A 22,685-nucleotide genomic window follows, 5' to 3' on the forward strand; every position below is an offset into this window, starting at 1 on the left:
TTTTTACCAATCTTTTTATTCTTTATATGAATTTATATAATTAATGTAATAAAATATGTAGAACAAACATTTGTGTGTGTGTGTGTGTGTGCATATGCTTATATATGCAATGAGTCTCCATCCTTGAAGTGACTCAAAACCCAACTGGACACAAGCAAATTTTTCTCACTGGCCCTGAGTGGAGCAGAAGGTTGGTGACCTCTAGAGGTCCTTGGTGACATGAACTATTTTATAGAATAGAACTATAGAATCATTTATTTTGGAAAAGACCCTTAAGATCATTGAGTCCGATCATAAACCATTCTGTAAATGTAATTGTTTATCCAAAGTGACTTTTCAAAGTCACAAATTTAATATTAATTTTTGCTAGAAGGAGAAAGATTGGCAAAAACTGGAGGCTGAAATCAAAACATTTTAATTAATCACAAAGTCAATATTAGATTTTCAATTAATATCATACCTTTTTATCACAATTTTAGCTTTTTTATCTTAACACTTTAACTTGTCTAGAACTTTTTTCAAAACCTCACAGTCTACATTATTTTCTAAACAGGTCTCCTTTTTAATTAAAAATTACAACTGAAGTAGCTTTTAACAGTTTGCGACTTTCACTGAAATTATTTTCCGTCTTTGCCTGCAGCTTGTCTTCTGGATCCTTTAAATCTGACAGAGACAACCAGCCTTAGTCCCACAGGGGAAATTTTGAAAGTGTCTGCTGCTGGCTGAATTACTTAAAGAAATGTAAACTGGGTTGAAAAGTTAAAAATAATTTCATATGCAGGTCACTTTCTAAAATTTTATTCTAGTAGTTTGCTCTCATTTATACGCCCATTCATCAGACTGACTTAAACTGTTATTTGAAACATACCACAGGGTGATTTTTTTAAGATTTTTTCAGAAAAAAAAAAAAAAAATGTATGTGTCAACCCTGCTAGGCACCACCCACCAATGGCATTGGGAAGACAATCAGAAGGGCAAAAGTGAAAAAACTCATGTGTTGAGATAGACAGTTAAAATAGGAAAAGACAAAACAAAATAAAACAGAACATGGAGAAATAAGTGAGGCAGAAAACAAACCCTCACCACAAGTTGATGTCCTGGTTCAGGCTGGAATAGAGTTCATGATCATTTTGATAGCTGGAGGAGTGCTGCAGCACACTGAGACCCCAGGGGCTCCCCAGGTCCCAGTGCCCTCACCTGTGCACGGGGGTGGGGGGAGCACAGCTGGAGGGCTGGGCCCGGATTGGCCGATAGTCCATGTCATGTGACATTATACTCACTATATAAGGGAAGGAGTGAGGTAGGAGGGGCTCTCACTTCTGGGAGTGTGGCTGTGGTGCCTTTGTGTTGGAGATTGCCAGCTGGGAGCAGGTGGGTGTCGGTGGGTGGTGAGTAACTGTAATGTACATTACCCGTTGGTACTGCTGTCAGTGTGTTATTCTGTTACTGTTATTAAACTGTTTTTATCTCAACCCGCGAGTCTCCCTTTGCCCCTCTGATCCCCTCCCTATTCCCAAGTGGGGAGAGGGTGGGTGAGCGTCTGTGAGGCATTTAGCTGCTGAGTAGGCTCAAATGATGACAGTTGACTGATGCTCAGTCAGTCTCCAAGCAATGGTATCCTTGGCCAAGATTCCTCCCACCCATTTTTATTGCTGAGCTCAATGTCATATGGTATGGGATGTCCCTTTGGTCAGCTGTCCCGGCTGTGTCCCCTCCCCACTCCTTGCCCACCCCCAGGCATCTCGCTGGTGGGACAGCATGAGAAGCAGAGAAGGACTTGACGCTCTGTAAGCACTGCTCAGCAGTAACTAAAACACTCCTGTGTTATCAACATAGTTTTGGTCACAAATTCAAAACATAGCATAAGATGAGCTGCTGTGAAAAAAAAATAAGGTCTATCCCAGCCAGATCCACTACAGCTAAACAGTTTGTAATAGAAAAGAAAAACAAAACAATACCCCAAAACCCCAGATAAACAACAACAACAACAACAAAAAAAAAAAAAACACCAACAAACAAAGCAAAAAATGTAAGGGCAAATATTTAGAAGCTGTGTGAGAACTCTTCTGAGACAGGAAATCATTTTAGAAAAAGAAAACAGTCCTAATACAGTTAGGAAATTACCTTACACTTCATTCAACCCCAATTCTAGACCAGAATATATTTTCATTCCAGGGAAGAGGTATGTGTGTATGTTCAGGTCACCATCAAATAAACCTCCTTTTCTGTCATTCTATTTTGAACAAACACTGACAAAAAGATGTGCAAGGGAGTGTCAACATAATTATAAACAAGATATTGGTCATTTAGAGGGAAGTTATGGGAGGGAAACACTTGACAATGAATCTGGAACTATTTGCTTTTATGACTCAGAAGCTGAGAGCTGTAGGAAAAAAAATTAAAAACAACTCTTCTTGAAGAGAAGCTCAAAGCTGCAGAGCAGAGTTTTTATTTATATTTTTGAAGTGGTCTGTACCTCTAAATTTAAGGTTCCAGTGACTATGCTTTCACAGTATTTTCCTATTCTAAATAGAGTAGTATGTTATGGAAATAGTTGTACCATGGACAATTCTTACCTTTGTGGAGAACTTGAGACAAAACTGGTCCCCTGGGTTAATGTGAACAGATGTGCTTGATTCTGTCATGTGTAGAGCTAAGACCAGTCTGATAAGGAAGTCTGGGGCTGGATGGAAGCATATTGGAAGATTGCCTTGGTGTGGGGATGATGGTGTATGACCATGCCACCAGCCAAAAGCAGAGCAAGCTGACATGTGCGTACTGCGGGCTCTCAAAACATCAGGACCTGGAATGAAGCAGGTAGAGACAGACAGCACCTGCTAGACTGACAAAAGTGACAGGGAACATTCATGTAATCTTAACAAAGAACAACTCAGTGAATATAGTATCCATAATTTATGTCCTTTTTTGCTGCACCGAGGGATTTTGCTGTTGAGATGATGTTGGATGCTTCTGGATGCTGATACTTGAACATAAAATGTGGCATGAATGTGACATACCATTATGAATTAATGGAACTTGTCCCAGGTATTGTCTTGCCAGTAGGCTACATCTTGCTCTATTATTTAGGCTCAGCATTTTTATGATTGATTGTAATAATTTCACTTGAAGTGTGGAATCAAATTTTGTATTAGTAAAAGTGTCACAATAATAGCCTGTAACAATAGACTTGTATCTAGTGAAACAAATAGAAGGCTTTCTTCTACTGCCATCCAAGCAGGAAAGAAAAGTCATTTTAAATCATCTTATGTAGAAAGAAGAAGAATAAATGAAACAATGAAATCCAGTTCACAAATGCCCTATTGAAATCAATGGCCTGGAGTTTAAAAGTCACTTACCTGGACTTAGTGGCCTCAAACTTCTTTTAAATCTCTGATTTTGCACAGCTGATATAGTCTGGGAACCACTAACGCTATTTCACAGTGATACAATGCTACAGAAGCAGTCACTGGACTGAGCTGAAGGTCAATCAGTTACAGAGGGCAGAGTGTTTTGTGTTGGGGACCATTTCTCCCCATGTCTTCAGTGACCCTGAGGAAGGCAAACTACCCCCAACTCACGATCAGGTCAGGAGAGCAGGCAGGACTAGGCACTGGTGATGGGAACTGACTGTGAATACACTTTGGTTATTAACAACATTACAGCTGTACTACTTGTTTTGGTACAAGGTAAATGATAGGCTTTTTCTGATATTATCCAAACACTGGAAGAAAGACATAAATATGTTTTGCACAAACAGCAAAAAGATACCAAGAGGAGTGTCTCTTCTTTCACTAACACAAGTTAACAGTGATTCATATGCATATGAACAAGACCATGACAGACTAAACCAGGCCCCAAGATACTTTCCATGATATAACTTTTTTTTCCCACCTCTGCAGTGACTGAAGTAATTTACTATGTGTCAAACAATGCTGTTGTCTGGACATAGAACATCATAAGCAATTATTTGGTAATGAAACCCTCCCTACCTAATTTTATGATGGCACCTGAATAACAGCAAGACAGAGCAGTGACAAAAACTGAACAATTTCATGCACTGTAGTTATGGCTGCTTGTGAATTCCTGTTGTGGGTATCCTCTCTGGAGTATTGCACAGTCCTTTCCCTCCCTGCATTTTACTGAGTTAACCTTGCATTCCTCAGGAGAGAAAATGCAAGAGAAGGTGAAAATCGCATCCCTGATTAAATAGTGAGAGAATTTTAAAAATAGACATAGTTTCAATTATGTTCACTGAGACATTCACAGAGATGCTACACTAACAGTAATAGTCTCACTTTAAATTGCACATGCAGTTACCACTAATGCACATGCTTCAAATGCTCCATAGCATGAGACAGGGATTAGCCTAACTGATAAGAGAAATTGTAGAAGGCTCCATAGTTTGCATGCAAGTCTCAGAAGTATTAATGAACTGGTTGGTTAAAATTAGGTAGAATGTGGCTCTTCATACAGGCTAAAGTGAACTTTTAGGAATTTGGTGGATTATAATTGAAGCCCAAAGTCCCCATTTTACACATTATTAGCATAATAATTCTCCTATGCATAAGAAACCGAAATTCACATATAATTTGTTAATATCAGGAAACTGTGTTTCTTTGGGATGATGATAGAGATCGTACATGAAAATCTAAATAATAAATATATTGTATCCTATTTACAATCCTGTTAAAAAAATGTTTTGAAAATCATAAACTGGGACTTTGTGACCTGTTGATGTATATACAGAGGTGTTATGTGTCTGGATCTGCTTTGTCTTGATCTGCTTTTATGGCTTGGTGCACCTTTGTACATCTGACACTGCTGCTGAGGGAACTCAGACTGGAGCAAGATGTGGAGGAATGAATGGTGGATTGAGTCAGTGTGATTCAGCCTCAAATTAAGCAGAGACCAAATAAGTGATAATGAACTGTCGAGTGTAGGGATAAAGCCTTTGCAAAAAAAATCCATAGGAAAAAGGGTAGTGGTTTTAATCTATTTGGGGGTAGATTCAGAGTAGATATAAGGAAAAAAATATTTACAATGAGGGTGGTGAAACACTGGAACAGGTTGCCAAGAGAGATGGTAGATGACCCATCCCTAGAAACAGTCAAAGTCAGGTTGGATAGGGCTCTGAGCAACATGATCTGGTTGAAAATGTTTCTGTTCATTGCAGGGGGGGGGGTTGGACTGGATGACCTCTAAAGCTCCCTTCCAACTCAAATCATTCTATGAAATTCTCTTTTAGAAGATATTTGAGATCACAGGAGTCCCCAGTAGCTCAGTTAATTTTACTTCACAAAGGTGACTGAATACTGAAAGTTGTTGTGACTTCAAGTAACTATACTCATTATATGAGAACCTAAAACATCCTCAAAACCTAACTCAGTGTATTCATGAAATTCCCAAGCTCCTAATATTTTGTTATTAATACTCCCTAGGTTTCTCCTGGCAGGAAAGTACAAAATCTCAGGTCTTGATGTTGCTCAACTTTCTGCATCTGAAGAGGTACTATTAAATTAAATACCCCTCTCTGTATTTTACTGATAGATCCTGACCTGGTAGAAATACTCAGAGCACGTTTCACAGAGTAGACATCTGAAAAACATAAAATAAAATTGTGGCTATATATAGTTTCCACTGTGGTGGGGTGTGATATGAAAATCCAGGATTTGATTTCTCACTTAACCTGTTGGGGAAAAAAACTGTTAAAGCCGTGGTCTCTCAGTGTACACCTGAGAGGGCTCAGGAAGCAATCATTGCTTCCAACAGACAATACCAAATGGCAAAGAGTGACTATAATGCTAAAGGGTAATTCTCTCTAGAGCAGAATGGCCTTAGCCATGCTATATGTTGCTTGGCTTTTCTTTCCCCCAGCCTCAAATGTAATTATTGTTTTGTACATTTTCAGTTCAAAGTGTCTGAAATAATGTGAAGCTGTATTGCAACCCTCTAGAATGGTGTTTTCATAACACGATGCTGAAAGAAGTTGTACGCCCTGGGATATGGCAGGATGATGCTGTAGGTCTTTGAGGATGTCATGTTGTTAGGATAGCACTGGAAAATTGTATAAAACAGAGAAGGCCAAACTGGTAATGTCATTTACACAGACTTGCCTGAAGACAGACTCTGGACAAGGGTGAAGGTGTGCATTTGAGCTTGAGGAGTTCTAACTTTGATGAACAATTAATTGTTTAAGATTCAATCCCCTGTACAGGAACTATTGCAGAAATTCTTCAAAGGGAAATTTTGTGTCTGCTTGTTCCCTTTTCCTTGGTTGTTCGTTTCAAGAATTTCAGCCTCTGTCCAGATAAGGATGTACACTGCTTAAGTCCAAGGGAATGATATTGAATAACAAAATGAGTGATTTTTCCCTCTGGAAGAAGGGATGAATGGAACTAAAGGTTTTTTTGCATATATATTTGTTTATTTTGAGTATTCTTAATTTTTACAAGAATTTTACAAAACATCTTTAGTTATTCAACACCTTTGTTTGTCAAGTTTTTTTGGTCGACTTTGTCAGGAAGGGGGGTGACAGTGCTCAGCTCCTCTAGGAAAGGGCTCAGGATTTGCCTCCCCAGAGACCTTAGGTTCCTTGAGTGCTTATGACAGAACCAAACAAATTCTGCAATCCTTAACTTCTTACTGGTTCTCACAGCTGCTGAATAAGGCTGGCTATTCATAAATAAAATCACAGCCCCCAAACAAACTCTCAGTGTAATCCCTTTCCTTTAAACAAAACAGAAAAATATCTCTAATGAGGTGCCAGATTAAGGCAACAAGTGCTCATATACATTCCAGGCAGTTGATTATCTCTCATCAAGGTGGCTAAGTAATACAGTCCTCATAATGAACTAATGGATTTGCAGGTCCAGTTAACACAAAAGTTCAACCTCAGACAAGTTAAAGTTAATCAAGTATAAAAAGGATTAAATTAGTACATTTAAATTCAACTGACAGAGGAATTAGATCTCTGCTGTACTCCCTTATTTTCTGCTTTGGTGTTAAGTGTTGGGAAGAGAATGGCAGTTGAAGTATCCCACTCTTTGGGGACTTCATGCTTCAGTTCCTTACCACCCATGCATATGGAGTCGCTAATGACAGAGCAGCTACCCATCAGGGAATGCAATTCCACGTAGACATTTTCACCAAAATGGATTATTTCAGCCTCGTTGGTCACAGATTCTGTAGTTTTCCAGTGATTCATCTTACTATTAATAATGTCAGAGAATTTTAGGCCCTTGAATTAAATAATGATAAATAGGAGCCACTGAGCGAGCTCGGCAGAGGCAGTGCTGTTTATTTCAGTGTGAAGCTCTGTCAGGCCTGATAAATCGGATCCCTGAAATAGTTTATAAAGTACTGAATTGATGTGGCGGTTGGTGAGGGAGAGAATTAATGTTACGAAATAGGCCTGCAACCTAGATTTGATGAGAGCTGAGGAAAGCCTTTTATATAAATTCTGTGTCTGTGTAGGAAATGGTTGCAGTGAGAGGTGAAAGAGCTGCACAGGGAAATAATGCGCTTCTGTAATCTCTGCAGGCTATGGGTCAGGGAAAGAGGCACTCTGCGGATGCTGGAGGTGCCAGAGCTCCACGCTGCTACATGAGAACTCTGCCACGTGGAGGGGTGGTCACGGGCTACTCATTTATAATACCAAACACTGAGGACACACTGTACAAAGGAAAATGAAAGCCTGCTTAAAGATGTAGAAGAGGCTTTCAAGTTCCACATGACTGTCTTTGCCAGGCTGTTGGGGAGGAAGAGATCCTTGATGTTGCCCTGAGTAGTGCAGTCACTATTGCTAATCTCTTTGACTGAATTAATAGTTTCCTCTTCAGATCACTTCCTAAGAATCTCCTGGAAAATGCATGCTAAAATCATCTTCCATCCAGTTCATAATTCTAAGCAGGTACTTTCAAATTACAGCAGGCAGGATTGTTAAGAACAAGGGCCAGTAACATAAAGCAGGCTGATCTGTGTGCTAAGAGGTAGCTCAGCTTTCAGGAAAAGCATGTTACGCACATAAATGGGAATTTTTCAAAGCTGTTTACTGATGGAATTGGGCACATAATTGTTGCTAAGGTTCATGAGAACTGGTGAAATCCAGATCTTGCAAGTGATGAAGGTGCAGGTGCAATATTTCTGGACCACCAGACCAAGTGAGGGGGGAGATGACAACAATGTTTCTCCAGCTGTTCCAGATGTGTCACCACACCATCTGCTTCTTCCTACAAGGTATTAAAGGGAGAGGGAGATGGTAGAAGATTATCACCTTCAAAGGCAAGTCCCAGGTCACATCTCTAGTCTATTTTTCCCAATAAATAGGTCATTCTTCATATAGGTGTTCACCATGCATATTTAACAAAGCTACAGCAAAAAATCTAAAAGCCAGTGCTACTCTTATGCGGTTCATTCAGCAGGAAATCTGATCAAACTAACAGGGGAATCAGTGGGTTAAGGTCTAAAGGATAATAGTTACACACAGTTGAAATGTATAAAATCAGAACTTTATACATGGTTAGATAATATTCAGCATTTAGACTGAGTTTTGGGAAGATCCTTGGCGTTCCTTTTTTTCCCATCAGGCTTATCTTATCTCTACTAACAACCATGAAATTACTCTGTAAATTGCATAAGTGCATGCAATATCAAAACAATGAGAACACCATCATGAGAAAAAAGAGAAATACTCTTCCTATAAATGTATTATTTACAACTGATGTGCATGGAAATGTCTTGGTGCCTATTTTCTCTCTGTAGTCTTTCCTTGGTGTCAGAGAAGCACAGGATCTGATTAAAAGTGTCTTGTGCAAGGAGGAAGAATGGAACAGGCTAGATAAAACAGTCTTCTGATTATCTTTATATGGACAATTTAACCTCTTCATCTTCAGTATCACAAGGATAGGGTGAGGTTGTAAAATATAAAGTAAAAATAAGTGAAGACATTCAGAAAGCTCTGCTTGGTACTGATACGAAAATATATATTTAGAAATGAGGCAATAATATTTCTCCAACATACTTAATTTTTTTTCCCTTATAATTCTGCTTGAAATACAAAAGATTTTTTTGAATATCAAATAGCTTGCAGGAGACCAAAAAAAAAAAATGCACTGAAAACAGTGGGAATACTCCCAGACACTCAGCTCACCTAACTTTCCAAGTTTGCAATGCAAATACCAGCATCTGAGCTAGTTGCTCTGATCTGCCTTTACAATTGGTGGCAAGAAACACCTCTTTTACTGCCCTATGTTAGCATAAGATGGATTTTCCTTTTAAGTACATCTCTTCTCTGAGTATAAAGGTATTTGTAGGGTGTCTATCTTATAGGTGAGCATTCTAAACATCTGAGCTGGTCATATGTGTCGCATCTCTGGCAGCTTCAATGTGTTTGAACAAAGACATTGCTTCTTGATATAAGTGATGGATAAATACAGGAGTTGCATCAAAATTTACATTTATGAAATGCAGGGATTTTCCATTCAGTTCATGATTCTCTAGGCATTCATACCAGTATGTAGTGGTCAGTCCCATAGGTGTTCACACTTCTTTATTTAGAAAACAGCATGCTGGAATGAGGAAAGTTTAGGGAGAAAGAACAAATCTCTCCCTTGGTCCCACCACAATATATAGCAAAACACTCCAGCACTGGGGAATTAGTGTTTGCTCCTGGATGAGAATGCCAGATGTAGTCCAGACATAGTCACTAGTTCCCCATCCTATATGAAGCAAGAAATGTTTTAGTCCATTCCCCTCGAAATGTGTTTTTGTAAATTGTTGCTAGAAAAGTTCATCTCTGAGTAATTTATATGTTGTGGGGTTTTGTTTGTTTGTTTATTTGCTTTTAATCTACTTTAGTCTGAGTTGCCTAAGGGTCTGTATTATCTCTTCAGAGTGTTTTTCACAGCAAATCCTAGGTCCAGTTAGGGTTTAGTCTTAAAAAATTTACATTATGAAATGCAGCTCCTTTAGTGATAGGTGTCTGGGCAGTGGTAAAGCAGATTGTAAAACCAACTGGGAAGGGATTCAGGATAATATTAATGGCTGAAGTCATTCTCAAGGAAAAGAGGTACAGGTAGCAGAGAATTCCCTTTGAGAGGTTAGGATAGATGGACGAGAAGAATTATGATGGAAACCTGTCTTTTCTATAAAAATATTTCAGAGAAAAAGCTCTCATGAAATCTGCTTAGAAAGTATCTGGAAAGGGGAAGGGGACTTGATACTGAGTTTCTTAATTTTTGGACTGGCAAGACTGTCATGTAGTGAATGCTATCCTAACAAAAGGCCCTAAATCAGGCTCCAGATGTCATATTTAAGTTTTTCTGTCGGGAGAAAGCTTAGTGACACTCTCCACTTTAAGGATGTTTAATAGTTTTAGTAATAATTACAATGAACATTTGCAATTAATGTAGGTAGTTCTGTGAATGCTGATAAAGCATCAGCTTCAAAGTTGGTTCTGATATGTTAGGACAGGTAAATAATTTACGTAAAACTACATGAAAATTTAAAAAATGAAAAGGTTTTTTTTTTAATTGTTTATGTCAATTTTATGTCAACTGGTAAAATCAGACTATCTGCAGTTCATCCAATATGATGTTTTTTAAATAGTTTCTGTGCTATATATTTATTTTTCTGCTGGATAGCTAAACCAGACAGTTGAGTTTCTGGACACAGAAAATAAATTATAGATCTCCCCTTCAGGATGGGGAGATAAAATTCTGTTTAAATCAAAGCAACATTAATGTAGGTAAAATTGGTGGTTTTGGACCCCAGCCTACAATTTGCATAGATATGTATCACACTGCAGTTGTTGTGTAGCTTTATGATATACACCCATACAAAGCAGAATGTATATTCTTCAAAGTAGTCTTCTCATCCCCGCCTTTTCTTCCCGACATTTCTCATCTTAAGCTGAGAGGGCTAAGACCCAGGCATTTTCAAACTAAAAATAATGTCTATAGAAGAGACGAGAGTTTCTGTGTCTACTTTAAATCAATATTCTATGTTTCCTAAAATTGGCTTTCACAGCCTTCCTTCATTGGACCTGTAGACATCTTGAGATCACACATGACCTCCCTTCAGAGAGTAAAAAAATGTATCCCCAGCTAAAACTGACCTAGATGTACTTGATTATATCATGTACATCCAATATCTTATATTTATTCAATTAACCTGCCCCATGCAATAACATAACATCAGGATAGCTCACTGAAAGTTGCTCTTTATTAATGCAAATGAAATAAAAGCCTGGAGAATTGTCTTTAACCTCCCATCAAATGTGTTCATATTAGGTAGTTTTCCTAACCTGCTTTCTCAGTATTCTCCATGTATTTTGATAGCATAGGGAAATAATCAGTGGGTGTCTCTGAGTGTGAGTATATTCCATTCCACCTGCTTGAATCCCCAAAGAATTTAGTTTTTATAATGTTTGTAACATTTGTGATATACTGCCAAGGAGTAGAACCAACATAATCTGAAATAAGTGCCAAGTCCTAATAGCTGAAGCATTGATGTGAAGGTTGCTGAAATTGAGGTCATCAGTGGGAAATAAAGACGAAAAGGATTTTATGCTCTAGCAGTGTCTGTGGCACTGTTTTCCTGTAGTATAGATTACCTCTCATTATGATTCACAGCCCCAAACAGTTAGGTTAGGCCTGCAGCTAGGTGGACAGGCCTGCCTTCTCCTACAGATCAGTTCAGGCAGAAGTGGACAATAGGTATTAGGAAAAGTTTCTGCCCATTTTTATATGCACTTATTCATACTCTGGAGCTCATGATTGGAAAGGAAACATTCATTTCATTATTGAGCTAAAATACCTCAGAACCCATGTCAAACCGTTTTTTTTGTTTGTTTGTTTGTTTTTTTTAAGTTTTTTGAGGATCTCTGTTTCTCCTTTGAAAACTACTCTGTTCAAACCAATCAAGTATTATCTAGTCCTCTGAGGCATGGAAAGCGAGTGTGACACTGCAGTGTAGTGCTCACCTGTAAGAGGTACAGCTGGTCTCCAATTTGAGATATCCTAGACATTGATGGAAAAGCACCTGTTGGAGAAGCATCTCTCCCCCGAGGTGGGTGATGAAGTATTAACTTCATATCCAAAAAAAAAAAAAAAAAAATATCCTTTCTTAGTCTAATATTGTTGCTAGAGGACTATAACCCCCTTAGTCTCCTTGTTTTGATGTAGAGAATTGAGCCACAGTTTTCCTGTAACAAGACAGGTCTTTGTCTTTTTACTGTTGTAGAACTGAAAGCATGGTGAAAGATGGAAGAACACCACATTTAAAAACTGTATTTCACAGCCTCCAGGGCTTTAGCTTGATATCACTGAAAAGCTTGTTAGTTGGGATAGGAATCAATACTCAGGTCTCTTTGTCCCCATAAAGTGAAGTAAATTTAGTTGCCTACAAGATTAGGCAGATTAAGTATAGTTATTACAAAAACAGACTTGGATGAAATCTTTTGAAGATTAAGATATAAATATTTGCTTTTGAATCAGTACATAAAAATGTTACTAGCTCCTCCTTTTCCTATCATTGATCTGTCCCCCTTTATCACTTCAATTTTAATGCTCTTATTCAACCAAGTTTAATAAATTCCTATAATTGACTTCAAGGTAACAGTTTGTACTGAAAGGTTACATCAAGTACAGATTATCAGGTCTGGCTGTAGCTTCACATATACTGTGGTTAATACTGTCTTAATTAATCTACTATCATGGAAAATCAGGAAATATAAATAAATTTGTGGGACTTCAAAATATGCATGTCACTTTTATAAAACAGCAGTAACGGAACAGTCATGAAGAAAAGTCAGCAGTGGTTTTGAGTGGTTTCTTTAGCTACTTGTATAGAAATAACAGTTAAAAAAATCCCAATAAACTCTGCAATTTAATGATAATAATAATCAAGTAACATGGGGGAATAAATTGAAATTAGAATGTACAGTATGATATCAATATCCACAGCAGTAAATGTTACCATATTAACCTTTTCAATTTCGCACTGGAATCATAAATCCAATTAAGAGTTTTTTAAAAAATAAATAGTTCTCTTTGAAAGCACATTTTTTAAATAGGGAAACTCCTAATTGTTCTCTTTGTAGCTGTCCAGAGTCTATTCTCAGGATCTTCAAAAATTCACCCTTTTCCTATCACCATAGAAACACCAACAGCTAAAGTCAGTGCAGTTTATTAACAAGTTATCCAAATCCTTTCACTAGTAAGGAAAACAATTTCAAGATGTTGTCTGTGTCCATCTGGATAGAATGCAGATCAGTTTTCATTCCTTTTTTTTTTTTTTTTTTTTTTTTTTTTTTTTAATCCCAGTGGTATTTTAAGTGTCCCTGGAGAATTTTGCTACTTGTGCATGTCAAGGCAAGGATGCAGGTTATACTGGGTGGGGTGAGAGAATTCACACATATTAATACCCTGATCTTCATGAGTTTCATGATTAGAGTCAAAGATACATTTGCTTCTCTCTTGCTGTTTCATCTTACTCTTGTGATACATACAGCTTCACTCCAGATCTGAGGTACAGCTGGAAGGAATGGTCCTGAGGTGCAAAAGGCAGGTTGGGGAGAGCCATCAGGTGTAGCTGTTTCTTACATGGGAGTATCCTGGAAGAAATGTTTCCCAGGATCTTTCCCAGTGTCTAATACTGTGACCTTGGGACACTTTGCATCTTCCAACTGCTCGACATGTGGATGCCTTGCTTGTGTTTTAGGTATATTAAGAGAATTGCATCCTGTAGTTTTTCTTTTGAAAGAAATCAGAATTAATTTGCTTACTAGTGATGAGACTTAGATAACTTGTTAATGAACCGCACTGGACTTTGGGCTTTAAACTACTTCTTTTTTTTTTTTTTTTCCCTGAAAAAAAACTCTAGAAAAATCTTATTGAGTTGAATTATATATATGCCTTAATAATTATTAATAAATCATACATTTGTCTCTATTACTCTCTTTTTACTGTAAAGATTGCCCTTGAGAGCTAATATTTGTGTGGAATTTCTTGGTTTTTTTTCAGAGATAGCTGCTAAATTGTTTCTACAAATATTTCCGATTAAGCAGGTTATTGGCATACTTGGCATTCAAAATTAAAGACATTTAAATGGCAACAGACGTCACAAAGGAGGTTTTTGTTCCCTGGTTGCAGTAAGATGTATAATTTTAGAATCTGAGCTGTATTGCTAAGTAGTTCTCCATTCCAAACATCCTTCTCTAAATGCTCCTTAATATTCACGTAATTACTTCCCTTCGACATTCTTGTCAACAAAACTGTTAGGCAGAATATTTAAAGGAAGCAAAACAAAAGTGATTCCAAACTATAGAAGTGTAACCTCAGACATATGTAAATACATGACTGCATAGTCTGAGAAATATATCGCTATCTTGCATGCATGTATGAAGAAGCATAAATTTCAATATAAATTGTGAGCTACAATCATTATCTTTAGGCAGACAATGCTGAAAGGAATAAATATTTTTCCTCAATATATTTAGCAAGCCATAACATTGCAAGGTTAGGATGTGAAAACAATCTAAATGTCTTTCATTTCCATCTGAAACTTTATTTAATGTACAGGCATTCAGCCACATGACCTCAGCCTTCATTTATAGTAATCATAGAAGTTGAGAGCTAGATCATTGTGACCTTTCTATGGTCATCTCCTTACATTCTGGTATTATATAAATATTTATCCACCAAATAAAAAAAGTTAAAGAAAAAATTAGTGAGTTCAAGTTAAGTTCTGAAATGTTAGGAAGTCTTAAAGCAGCTATCCAATCTCACTTCAGCCCATTGAGTATATAATGAAATAAGCTGTAATTAGATGTTCACTTGATTTCTTTCAAAGAATGCTTGTTTGTCACATCCCGCCGGCTGTACTGTATATATTATTCATGCTCTTCACTACTTTATTTTTTCTTATTTGATTGATGGGGTGACCCCATCATAATGACAGCCTTTCTTTGTCATACACTGTTTAAACTACACACAGTTAGTACAGTATTCATATTTTTCCTGGAGAAATTTTTCAAATATCTGAGAGATTCACAAGTACTTCTTTATTTTCACAACAGTACTTTCAAAATAGGGACAAGTATTCAAATTTTTTAGAGGTGAAGAACTGAAATACCCAGATGAGAAGGTCAAATATAAGTGCTCTGTTTTGACACAATCTATATGCTTTAAACATTTTGAAGACCACCTCCTACTAATATCCTATTAATCGAACTGTAAATGATAAACCATTATTCAAATCGGTTGCCAAAATCTCAGGCTAGGCACCAAAAAAAGTGGCCACTTGTGAAAATATTTTGGTCATGCTTTGTTTCATGAATTCAATTATCCTATGAAAGACAAGAGCTATCCTTTCTTTATCTATAATCCTCAGCTCAGCCTTTGCTTTCCTTCCAACTTCTGTAACTAATGTTACAGCAATACATGAGAGGTCTTTATTAAATGGGTCCATGTAAGTTGGCTCCTTGAGCAAGTTCATCCTCTGTACTGAATGGAGCCAGGGGACTTGTGGAAGACATATCCTTTGATCAAACGGCTATGAGTGCCAAATCCATTAAGAATGCCTGCTATTCTTGACTGTTAATCTCCATTCGAAAAATCTGTTCAAGGCAAATATGGACAATTTCCAGAAGGGAAAATGTTTGAGAAAATTAATAAAATTTGGTAACATACTCTACATAACTGAAAATGGTTTGTATCAATGGGGTAAACTTAATTGTACATGTTTGTGCCCAGACACCATCAATTATTTGCTAAACACTTGTTCATGCAAATAGGAAGCACTGGGCAATGTGAGTAGTAAGGGGTGTTACCAATCCCACCTCTAATTAACAGAACTAAAAGGCATTATTTCAGTGGTAAGGGAAATGATTGTGATTCCTCAAAGTGGAACTGAAGCAAATCAATCTAAACCCATTGGACCCAATCCAATTAAAAAGCAGTTAATCTGTTTCAGAGAGAGAAACATGGTCTACAAGGAAGACATGATGATAACTAAAAGAAAGTGAAGAATTATGATTAATTCAGTTTTAATTTTGCACAGTTCCTCTGAGAGTTTTTTCTGTGTATTTAGTAGTTTATTTTTTCATATGATCAAAATAGATGCAGCTTGTTTATCAGTAGCATCACGTGTATTTATAGTGTTAATCTAAATAAAAACTCCAGAGAATAAACACTTATTTTTTACCTCACAGTCTTGTGGTTCAGACTGCCTTTCACATTCCAACTATTCATTAACTATTCTAGAGGATATCCTAAATAGTTATAATTTGAATATATAAGCTATTTAATTCAGCAAAAAAAATAGATGTTTACCACTTCTTGATTTCTTATAAATTAATGCAGTGTTGCTCAAAACCAGCTTCATTTTGAAAGCTGGAAACGCTGTGATGATTTAGAGGTAAGTACATAGATAGCTGCAAAGTCACTATGAGTTACTACCATCCATAACTAGAAATATATCCCATTATTATTGGATCCATTATATGATCTCATGCAACAGGAGATTATAACTAGTGCTGTAGTTATTAGCCTGGAGTACCTGCACCAGGAGAAGAGGTTCACTAAATCTTACATCACCAAATCTTCTAGTTAGGATCTGTCACAAAAGACTTAATAGTTCTTCTACAGAGTTTTGGATTCAAGAAATGTCAAAAAGATTATTCAAAGTAAAACACTGAATTGCTTGAGTATGCAGATTTCTAGAGAGCCGGCTTTTTGCTCTTGGCACTGACAGTTCTAGTATGGACTGAAGAGTGAATGTCATAAACTAATGTTTCTCAGCAGAAAATTTAAAAATGAGCCAAGATTCAGTCTGTTTGGAGCCTATCTGGTATGAATAAACCAGCACTAGGGATTCACCTGTTGTCTTCATTTAATCTGGCTCTCTGGGCTACCATTTCAGTCAGTATAGAGAAACAAACCATCTAAAGCAAGTCAGCTAATCCTAAAAAGAACAGACAGAAAGCATCAGTACCTCTGTCTCATTACTGTTTATAAAGAAAAAGGAAGGTGACTTACTGCAAACACCTGAAATAAGGTGAGACAAATCCCCCACCTCACCACTTAAGGCCAGATACTTGCTTTTCAAGTTTTGTTGTACACATCTTGAATGTATCTTCCTACCTCCATTAACATTTCTCTCTATACTTCTCTTGATTTTGTGTAGGGTAGGGGATAATAGTTCCTCATCTCAAGAGTGAATAATAAAGCTTAATTTTGTGCTGTGCAAATATCGCAATTCATTGGACAAATCCTAGATAAATGGGTGGAGAGAGAAAGATAGACAGATGCATAGATGAGATTAATTTTTGTTAAATGCTTTGAGGTCTTTTGATATATAAGGCTATATATCTTCAATACATTATTGTTTTAGTATTTTACTTGAACTGGTTTATTCATCCATAGCTAGAGGATTTTAAGGATAGCCCAGGTTCCTGTCAGATAAATCTCCTCCGTTTTACAGCTAAAAAAGGAACTGAACTAGATTTATGACTGTTAACACCTTTTTCCTTTTAAGGGGAAAATTGATAGACATCTTCCCAGGAGACTTCCTATAGATGTAGTTACTGCCCTAATGATTATTCCATATCAAGCCCACTGCGCTAAAGAGGTACTAAATTAAAAGGCTGCTGTTTGAAGCAAAAGCTACAAACTGAATTTCAAACACCTAATGAGATACTGAAAATTACCTCAAGCTTTCAAATGTCACATACTGTAAAAATACAAATTAGACTGTAAAATTCAGCCTAGCTGTAATTAACAGTATGATGTGTTCAAATAGTCAAACATTATCCTCAGAGGAGTCTATTGAAGCAGATTATTATGAGCACTAGTTCACTAATCATTATATGACAACTATTTTTGTGTCATTGATCTAGACTGCCCTGTCTATTTTGTCAGTGTCACCCAGCATCTTTTAAAAAAGGTGATATTTTCCCCCACACAGAGACAGCTCGTCCTACAGCTCCAATTGATGTCAACCTTTGCTCACAGTTATCATCTGCACACAGCCAGGCTTCATTTTAAATCAGAGAAGCAGGGATAAATAAAACTGGATAGCTTTCAGTTCCAATCGCATCCTGCTTTACCTCGCATCAGCCAAAAAGTTATCATGAAATGATGGATTTTTATCTGTGAAAGTGAAAAAATAAGTTTAAGATTTTTAAATTTTGTAAAAAATATTCTCTTAGATCTCCTGTATGTTTTGAAGAAAGGTTTCTTCTTTGCTTGGAAGATGAAATAGTCTGAAGGATTTTATTATTTTTAATAGTATAAATTAATTATTTTAGGAAGAGAAAAAATTAGATATGTTTTGTAAGGAAGGAAAGTGAGACAGTCACTGTATTTTGTATTATTAGATAGTCAGCACAGATTCCTAAATTTTGCAAAGCATAGTAATTGAATTTCACAGCTCCATTCCTCATCTTCACCCTTGCAAAATTTTCTCCAATCCATAAAGCATGACACAGATGTAAACTCAAAGGCACTGAAGAGTTCAACCTCCTTGTATATTCCTCTTTAGTATCAAGTATCTATGTAAAAAAGTGAAGCTTCTGCAATTTGACTTTATTTTTAATGTGTTTCTCCATTGCATATCTCCAAGCACAGCACTATGAAAGAGAATAAAAATTCTTACCTACCCTCTATGTGTAGTTTAGTCTAATCCTTGAAAATAAAAATAAAAAGCCATGAATAAGAACTGAGGCTAGTCAAGTGTGTAATATGCTGCACTAACAACACTCACTAGAGGGTAAATCACCTATGACTTAGCTTCCAGAACACACAGGCTATTAAGGAAAATTTTACACTGTTTGATATCCTTATGCAATATAATGCAATGACAGTCAACTCTAACCTTAGTCTGGAACTCAGAGAGAACCTCTCCAGAATTATTTATAAGGTAGACAGAGTTGCACTTGACTTGTTAAAAGTATTTCTCTTGGTTTTACTAGTGTCACATGATAGAATGTAAAAACATAATTGGAGAGAATATTTTTAAAAACTATGTATGTTCAGTTACACTTCTCTGAGAACTTTAAACAGATTGTGACTGGTTATAAAAAATGAACTCTAAGATTCATCTCTTTTCAAAAGCCATAGCATGTGTCTATAACAAGAGTATATAGGAGGTCTGTGTTTGGTTCCCATCTCTACCTTAAACCTCCGTGCAAAGTTGGCAACATCGTTCAGTCTCTCTGCACTTCATCTCCTTGTCTACAAAGCAGATGTAATGCATTTTTCTTTCTACTATTTTTCAATTTCTTTTCTTTACTTCAGCCTCTCAGGAGATAGGTTGTATTTTTCATAGTATATTGAAAGTGTAGCCACGAAAAAAGAAAACCATGGAAATACAATCAGTAAATAAAATCTAGGATATGATATCGTGATGGCCTGGCTAATCATCAGGGATTTGAGACAAGACAGTAGTAACTTCGAAATAGCCACAAAAGAAATTAAGAATGGCTGAAAATAGGCTATCTTGTAAATATTTAAGTACATCTACTGTAATTTCATTATGACAAGTTGCAACAGGTAAATGTTTTCATGACTGGACACTAACAATATTGAGGACTAAAACTGTGAAGCTCACCTGCGATACTTCACAATACTGTGCCACAAGACATAAATTTAATTCTCTAGAAAGAAGACATTTTTACTCCTGTTTTTGCACGTATCCATTCTTTGAGTAGTGCAGTTCTTTCTTAAGCAGCAAACGAATTTTAAAAGCAGGAGAGCAACTGCACTGGCAAGCCCCTAAAGGAAAAAACAATTCCTGCTCAACAACTAAAATCTTACTAGGCTGTAGAAAGGGTGATATCCTTTTGTGTGTCAGAAGCAACCTGCACACTGGTGAAGAGAGGATTTTGGCAATGCAGGGCTCAAGCAGATGGAGTGATGGCTCTGACAGCTGTTTTTCATATGCCTTGAGTTCATGTTGACACGGTGTGAGCTGAAGGCTGGTGTGGTGGGTGCAGGGATGGTGCTGCCGCGGCTGCGCTGCAGTGGGACGCTGCAGGAAGGAGTAGGAGCTTGGCAAGTGCTGGCTGGGAAGGCTGAGCTGCACCTTCTGGGAAGAAAAAAGGAAGAATCTGTTAAGTAGCAGAGAGAAGCTATTGGAAGTGGCATTTTTTAAAGTGCAGTTAAAAAAAAAAAAGTTTGCTTCTTTTTGAGAAACATTTTTATTGGGGGTTTTTTGAGGCCTGGAAACTGGTGGGAAGAATACCACTGTGAGGAATGGAAAAGAAGACAGAACACAGGATACTATATTCTTTTTTTTTTTTTTTTCAAGTTGTAATTAAAATACTTGGTAAAGAGGATTTCTCTTCACTGAATGTTTCACAGTAACACTTGCTGCAAGTACTGACTGATACAGTGGCACTGTTAAACCTCAGAAGCTGATCTTATAAATCTGCAGGCAGATCTTCACTTGGGAAAGAACAAGGCTCTGACTTCCCTGACTCATCTTAGTTATTTTCATATGTTTTCCTTGATATTCAATGGTAATTATTTTCCTTGTTTCACATACTTGTTCAAGTACTGTTTTTTGCTTGCCAAGAGAGTTATCTTTTTCTATAAACTTTGGCACGTTGTTGTGGAACATAATCTTTTATCATTTTAACTTCATTTCCATCTTTCTTTCTGGTTAAATTTAGAAATAAAGAAAATATTGATTCTCTTACATTTTAGCATTTGTTATAAAATGAGTCCACTTGGCACCTTGCATCCTTTATGAAGCCTTTGTTCTTGAAAGAATTCATATATGTTTCTTTTATTTTAGATTTTTTTAACTTCCACATACATATGGTAGATATGACATTTGTATTAAAGGTTTATAGACAGATCTTGTTTGTGGGTTTTTAAAGATGAGCTATTACAGTTGGTGAATGCAGAAGCTGCATAATCCATTTTGACTTCTTTTCCTCTCAGGAATCTTATTATCCTTCCCCCCCCACCCCCCCTTGTCAAGTAATTAGCTAAATTTCTTTCAGTGATGCTGGGTCAGTTTACAGTCATGGAGCTATTCAGTGCCTGCACTGTATCTGTCTTCACTTATTTTCATGCCAAGCATTGTCTAGCCATTTTAGCCATTCATTCAAGTCTGCTTTTACTTTCCCTGAGCAAACAGCAAATTGATATCTGTTGACAGTGGCATTTTCCACTGATACACTATAACATATCACAACATCCCACAGCAAACTTGTATGACAAATCTTACTTTTATGTGTAATCATTACCAGTTATCTTATTATTTTCTGAATGAAAATTGGTCAGTTAGTGATTCTCACTGTAAAAAGCCATAATTACCCACTGGCAGAAGTGGATACCTCATAAATTTTCCCTAATGTTTTTTTCAGTGGCTCAACCTGACAGCCATACAGTAAATCCAGAAAGATTTTCTGAAAAAAAAAAAAAAAAAAAAGATTGAGAGATTTTGATATTTTAGGTAACAGTCTTACCACAAATTTTTGAATATCTACTAATATTTTACTACTATACATCATCATCATAAGGAAGAATTGTATTATCTTTGGAACAGGGAATATGCATAGAAAAGTTTACCCTACATCAGACATGATTTCTGAGGTCCCTTGGTTATTTTGCCTAGATTTTCATTGAATATATATGGACCATAAACACCTGGCAGAAGGTGCCTGCATTTAGACACCTACATTTATATGACTAAGTATTGGCTGGAGCCTAACTAGGATGTTTAAGTCATAGATAAAGTAAGGGTATTTTTTATTTGTTATCTCTTGGTAGTGAGAAATGGTTATTTTAAAAAGAGAGACGTTAACGTTGATCTATAGGAAGACAAAGTTTCATGGCTTTTATACTTTATCATGAGGTAGCACAGAGCAGCACGTAGGTGAAAAACTGGGACTGCCTATTGCAGTAAGTGCTGTGAATGCTCTGACTCTATTGCTGACAGCAGGATCCTGTCTGCTCTCTGGAGAGCACCACCACTTATTTTATTCACTTCTTCCTAATTTATTTATTCGATAGATAGGAAAAAAGAACTTCCTCTGAACAGAAATTATACTCAACAACAAGCGCTTTTACCATAAGTGTTACTTAGCTAGTAGGTTACTTGAAGAGTAGTTTTTGATTTGTTCCTGTCTTGTTTTGTTTTTCTGCAGATTACTGAGTTTAACCTGGTCCAAGTTTGTACTGAAGCATGGCCATCTCCAATCACAAAGCATGGAGCTGTCTCTCTCAGGATACTCTAGAGCAGCAAAGAGCCATAGTCCAATGGCCTACTCTGCCATAGCCAGCATCCTGAAAAATGATATCAGCAACTGTTGGTATGGCCTGTGAGGGGACTGTATTGTGTGGGTTGCCCTTCTTAAGCTACCTGTTAACATTGCCACTGCTCCTGAGAAAAAGCAAGCCAATATCCAAGGCCCTCCCCAGCTCTTTGTCTTAGTTACATCATTTGTTTTGGTATTTTACATTCCTGCGCCATCCCATCTTCTAGTTCTTGGGGAACTTAGGTCAATTTTTGCTGTTTCTGAGATGACTTGAATTAGCAGAACTCTCTAATAATTGCATTTTCCTGACAGGCCAGTGTATCTTTCCATCTAGTTTTTTTGAATCTGTGAAAAAGGCGACACAGGCTGAAGTACTGCATTTAGAACAAGGTGACCTTTTTCCTTGGCACCAGCTCCA

At 36.9% G+C, this 22,685-nt stretch overlaps 1 long non-coding RNA gene across 1 annotated transcript in view; it reads left to right on the plus strand.

Annotated features, from left to right (window-relative positions):
• Positions 1–22,491, plus strand: part of LOC116959067 — a 119,061-nt gene extending 96,570 nt beyond the window's left edge. Inside the window, exon 3 of the long non-coding RNA XR_004405622.2 lies at positions 22,157–22,491. This is a non-coding gene — a long non-coding RNA (uncharacterized LOC116959067). The remainder of the gene's footprint in view (positions 1–22,156) is intronic.
• Positions 22,492–22,685: the final 194 nt, after the last annotated feature.

This window comes from Tyto alba, unplaced genomic scaffold (assembly GCF_018691265.1).
Source record: "Tyto alba isolate M040663 unplaced genomic scaffold, T.alba_DEE_v4.0 Super-Scaffold_38, whole genome shotgun sequence".
Classification (NCBI taxonomy): domain Eukaryota; kingdom Metazoa; phylum Chordata; class Aves; order Strigiformes; family Tytonidae; genus Tyto; species Tyto alba.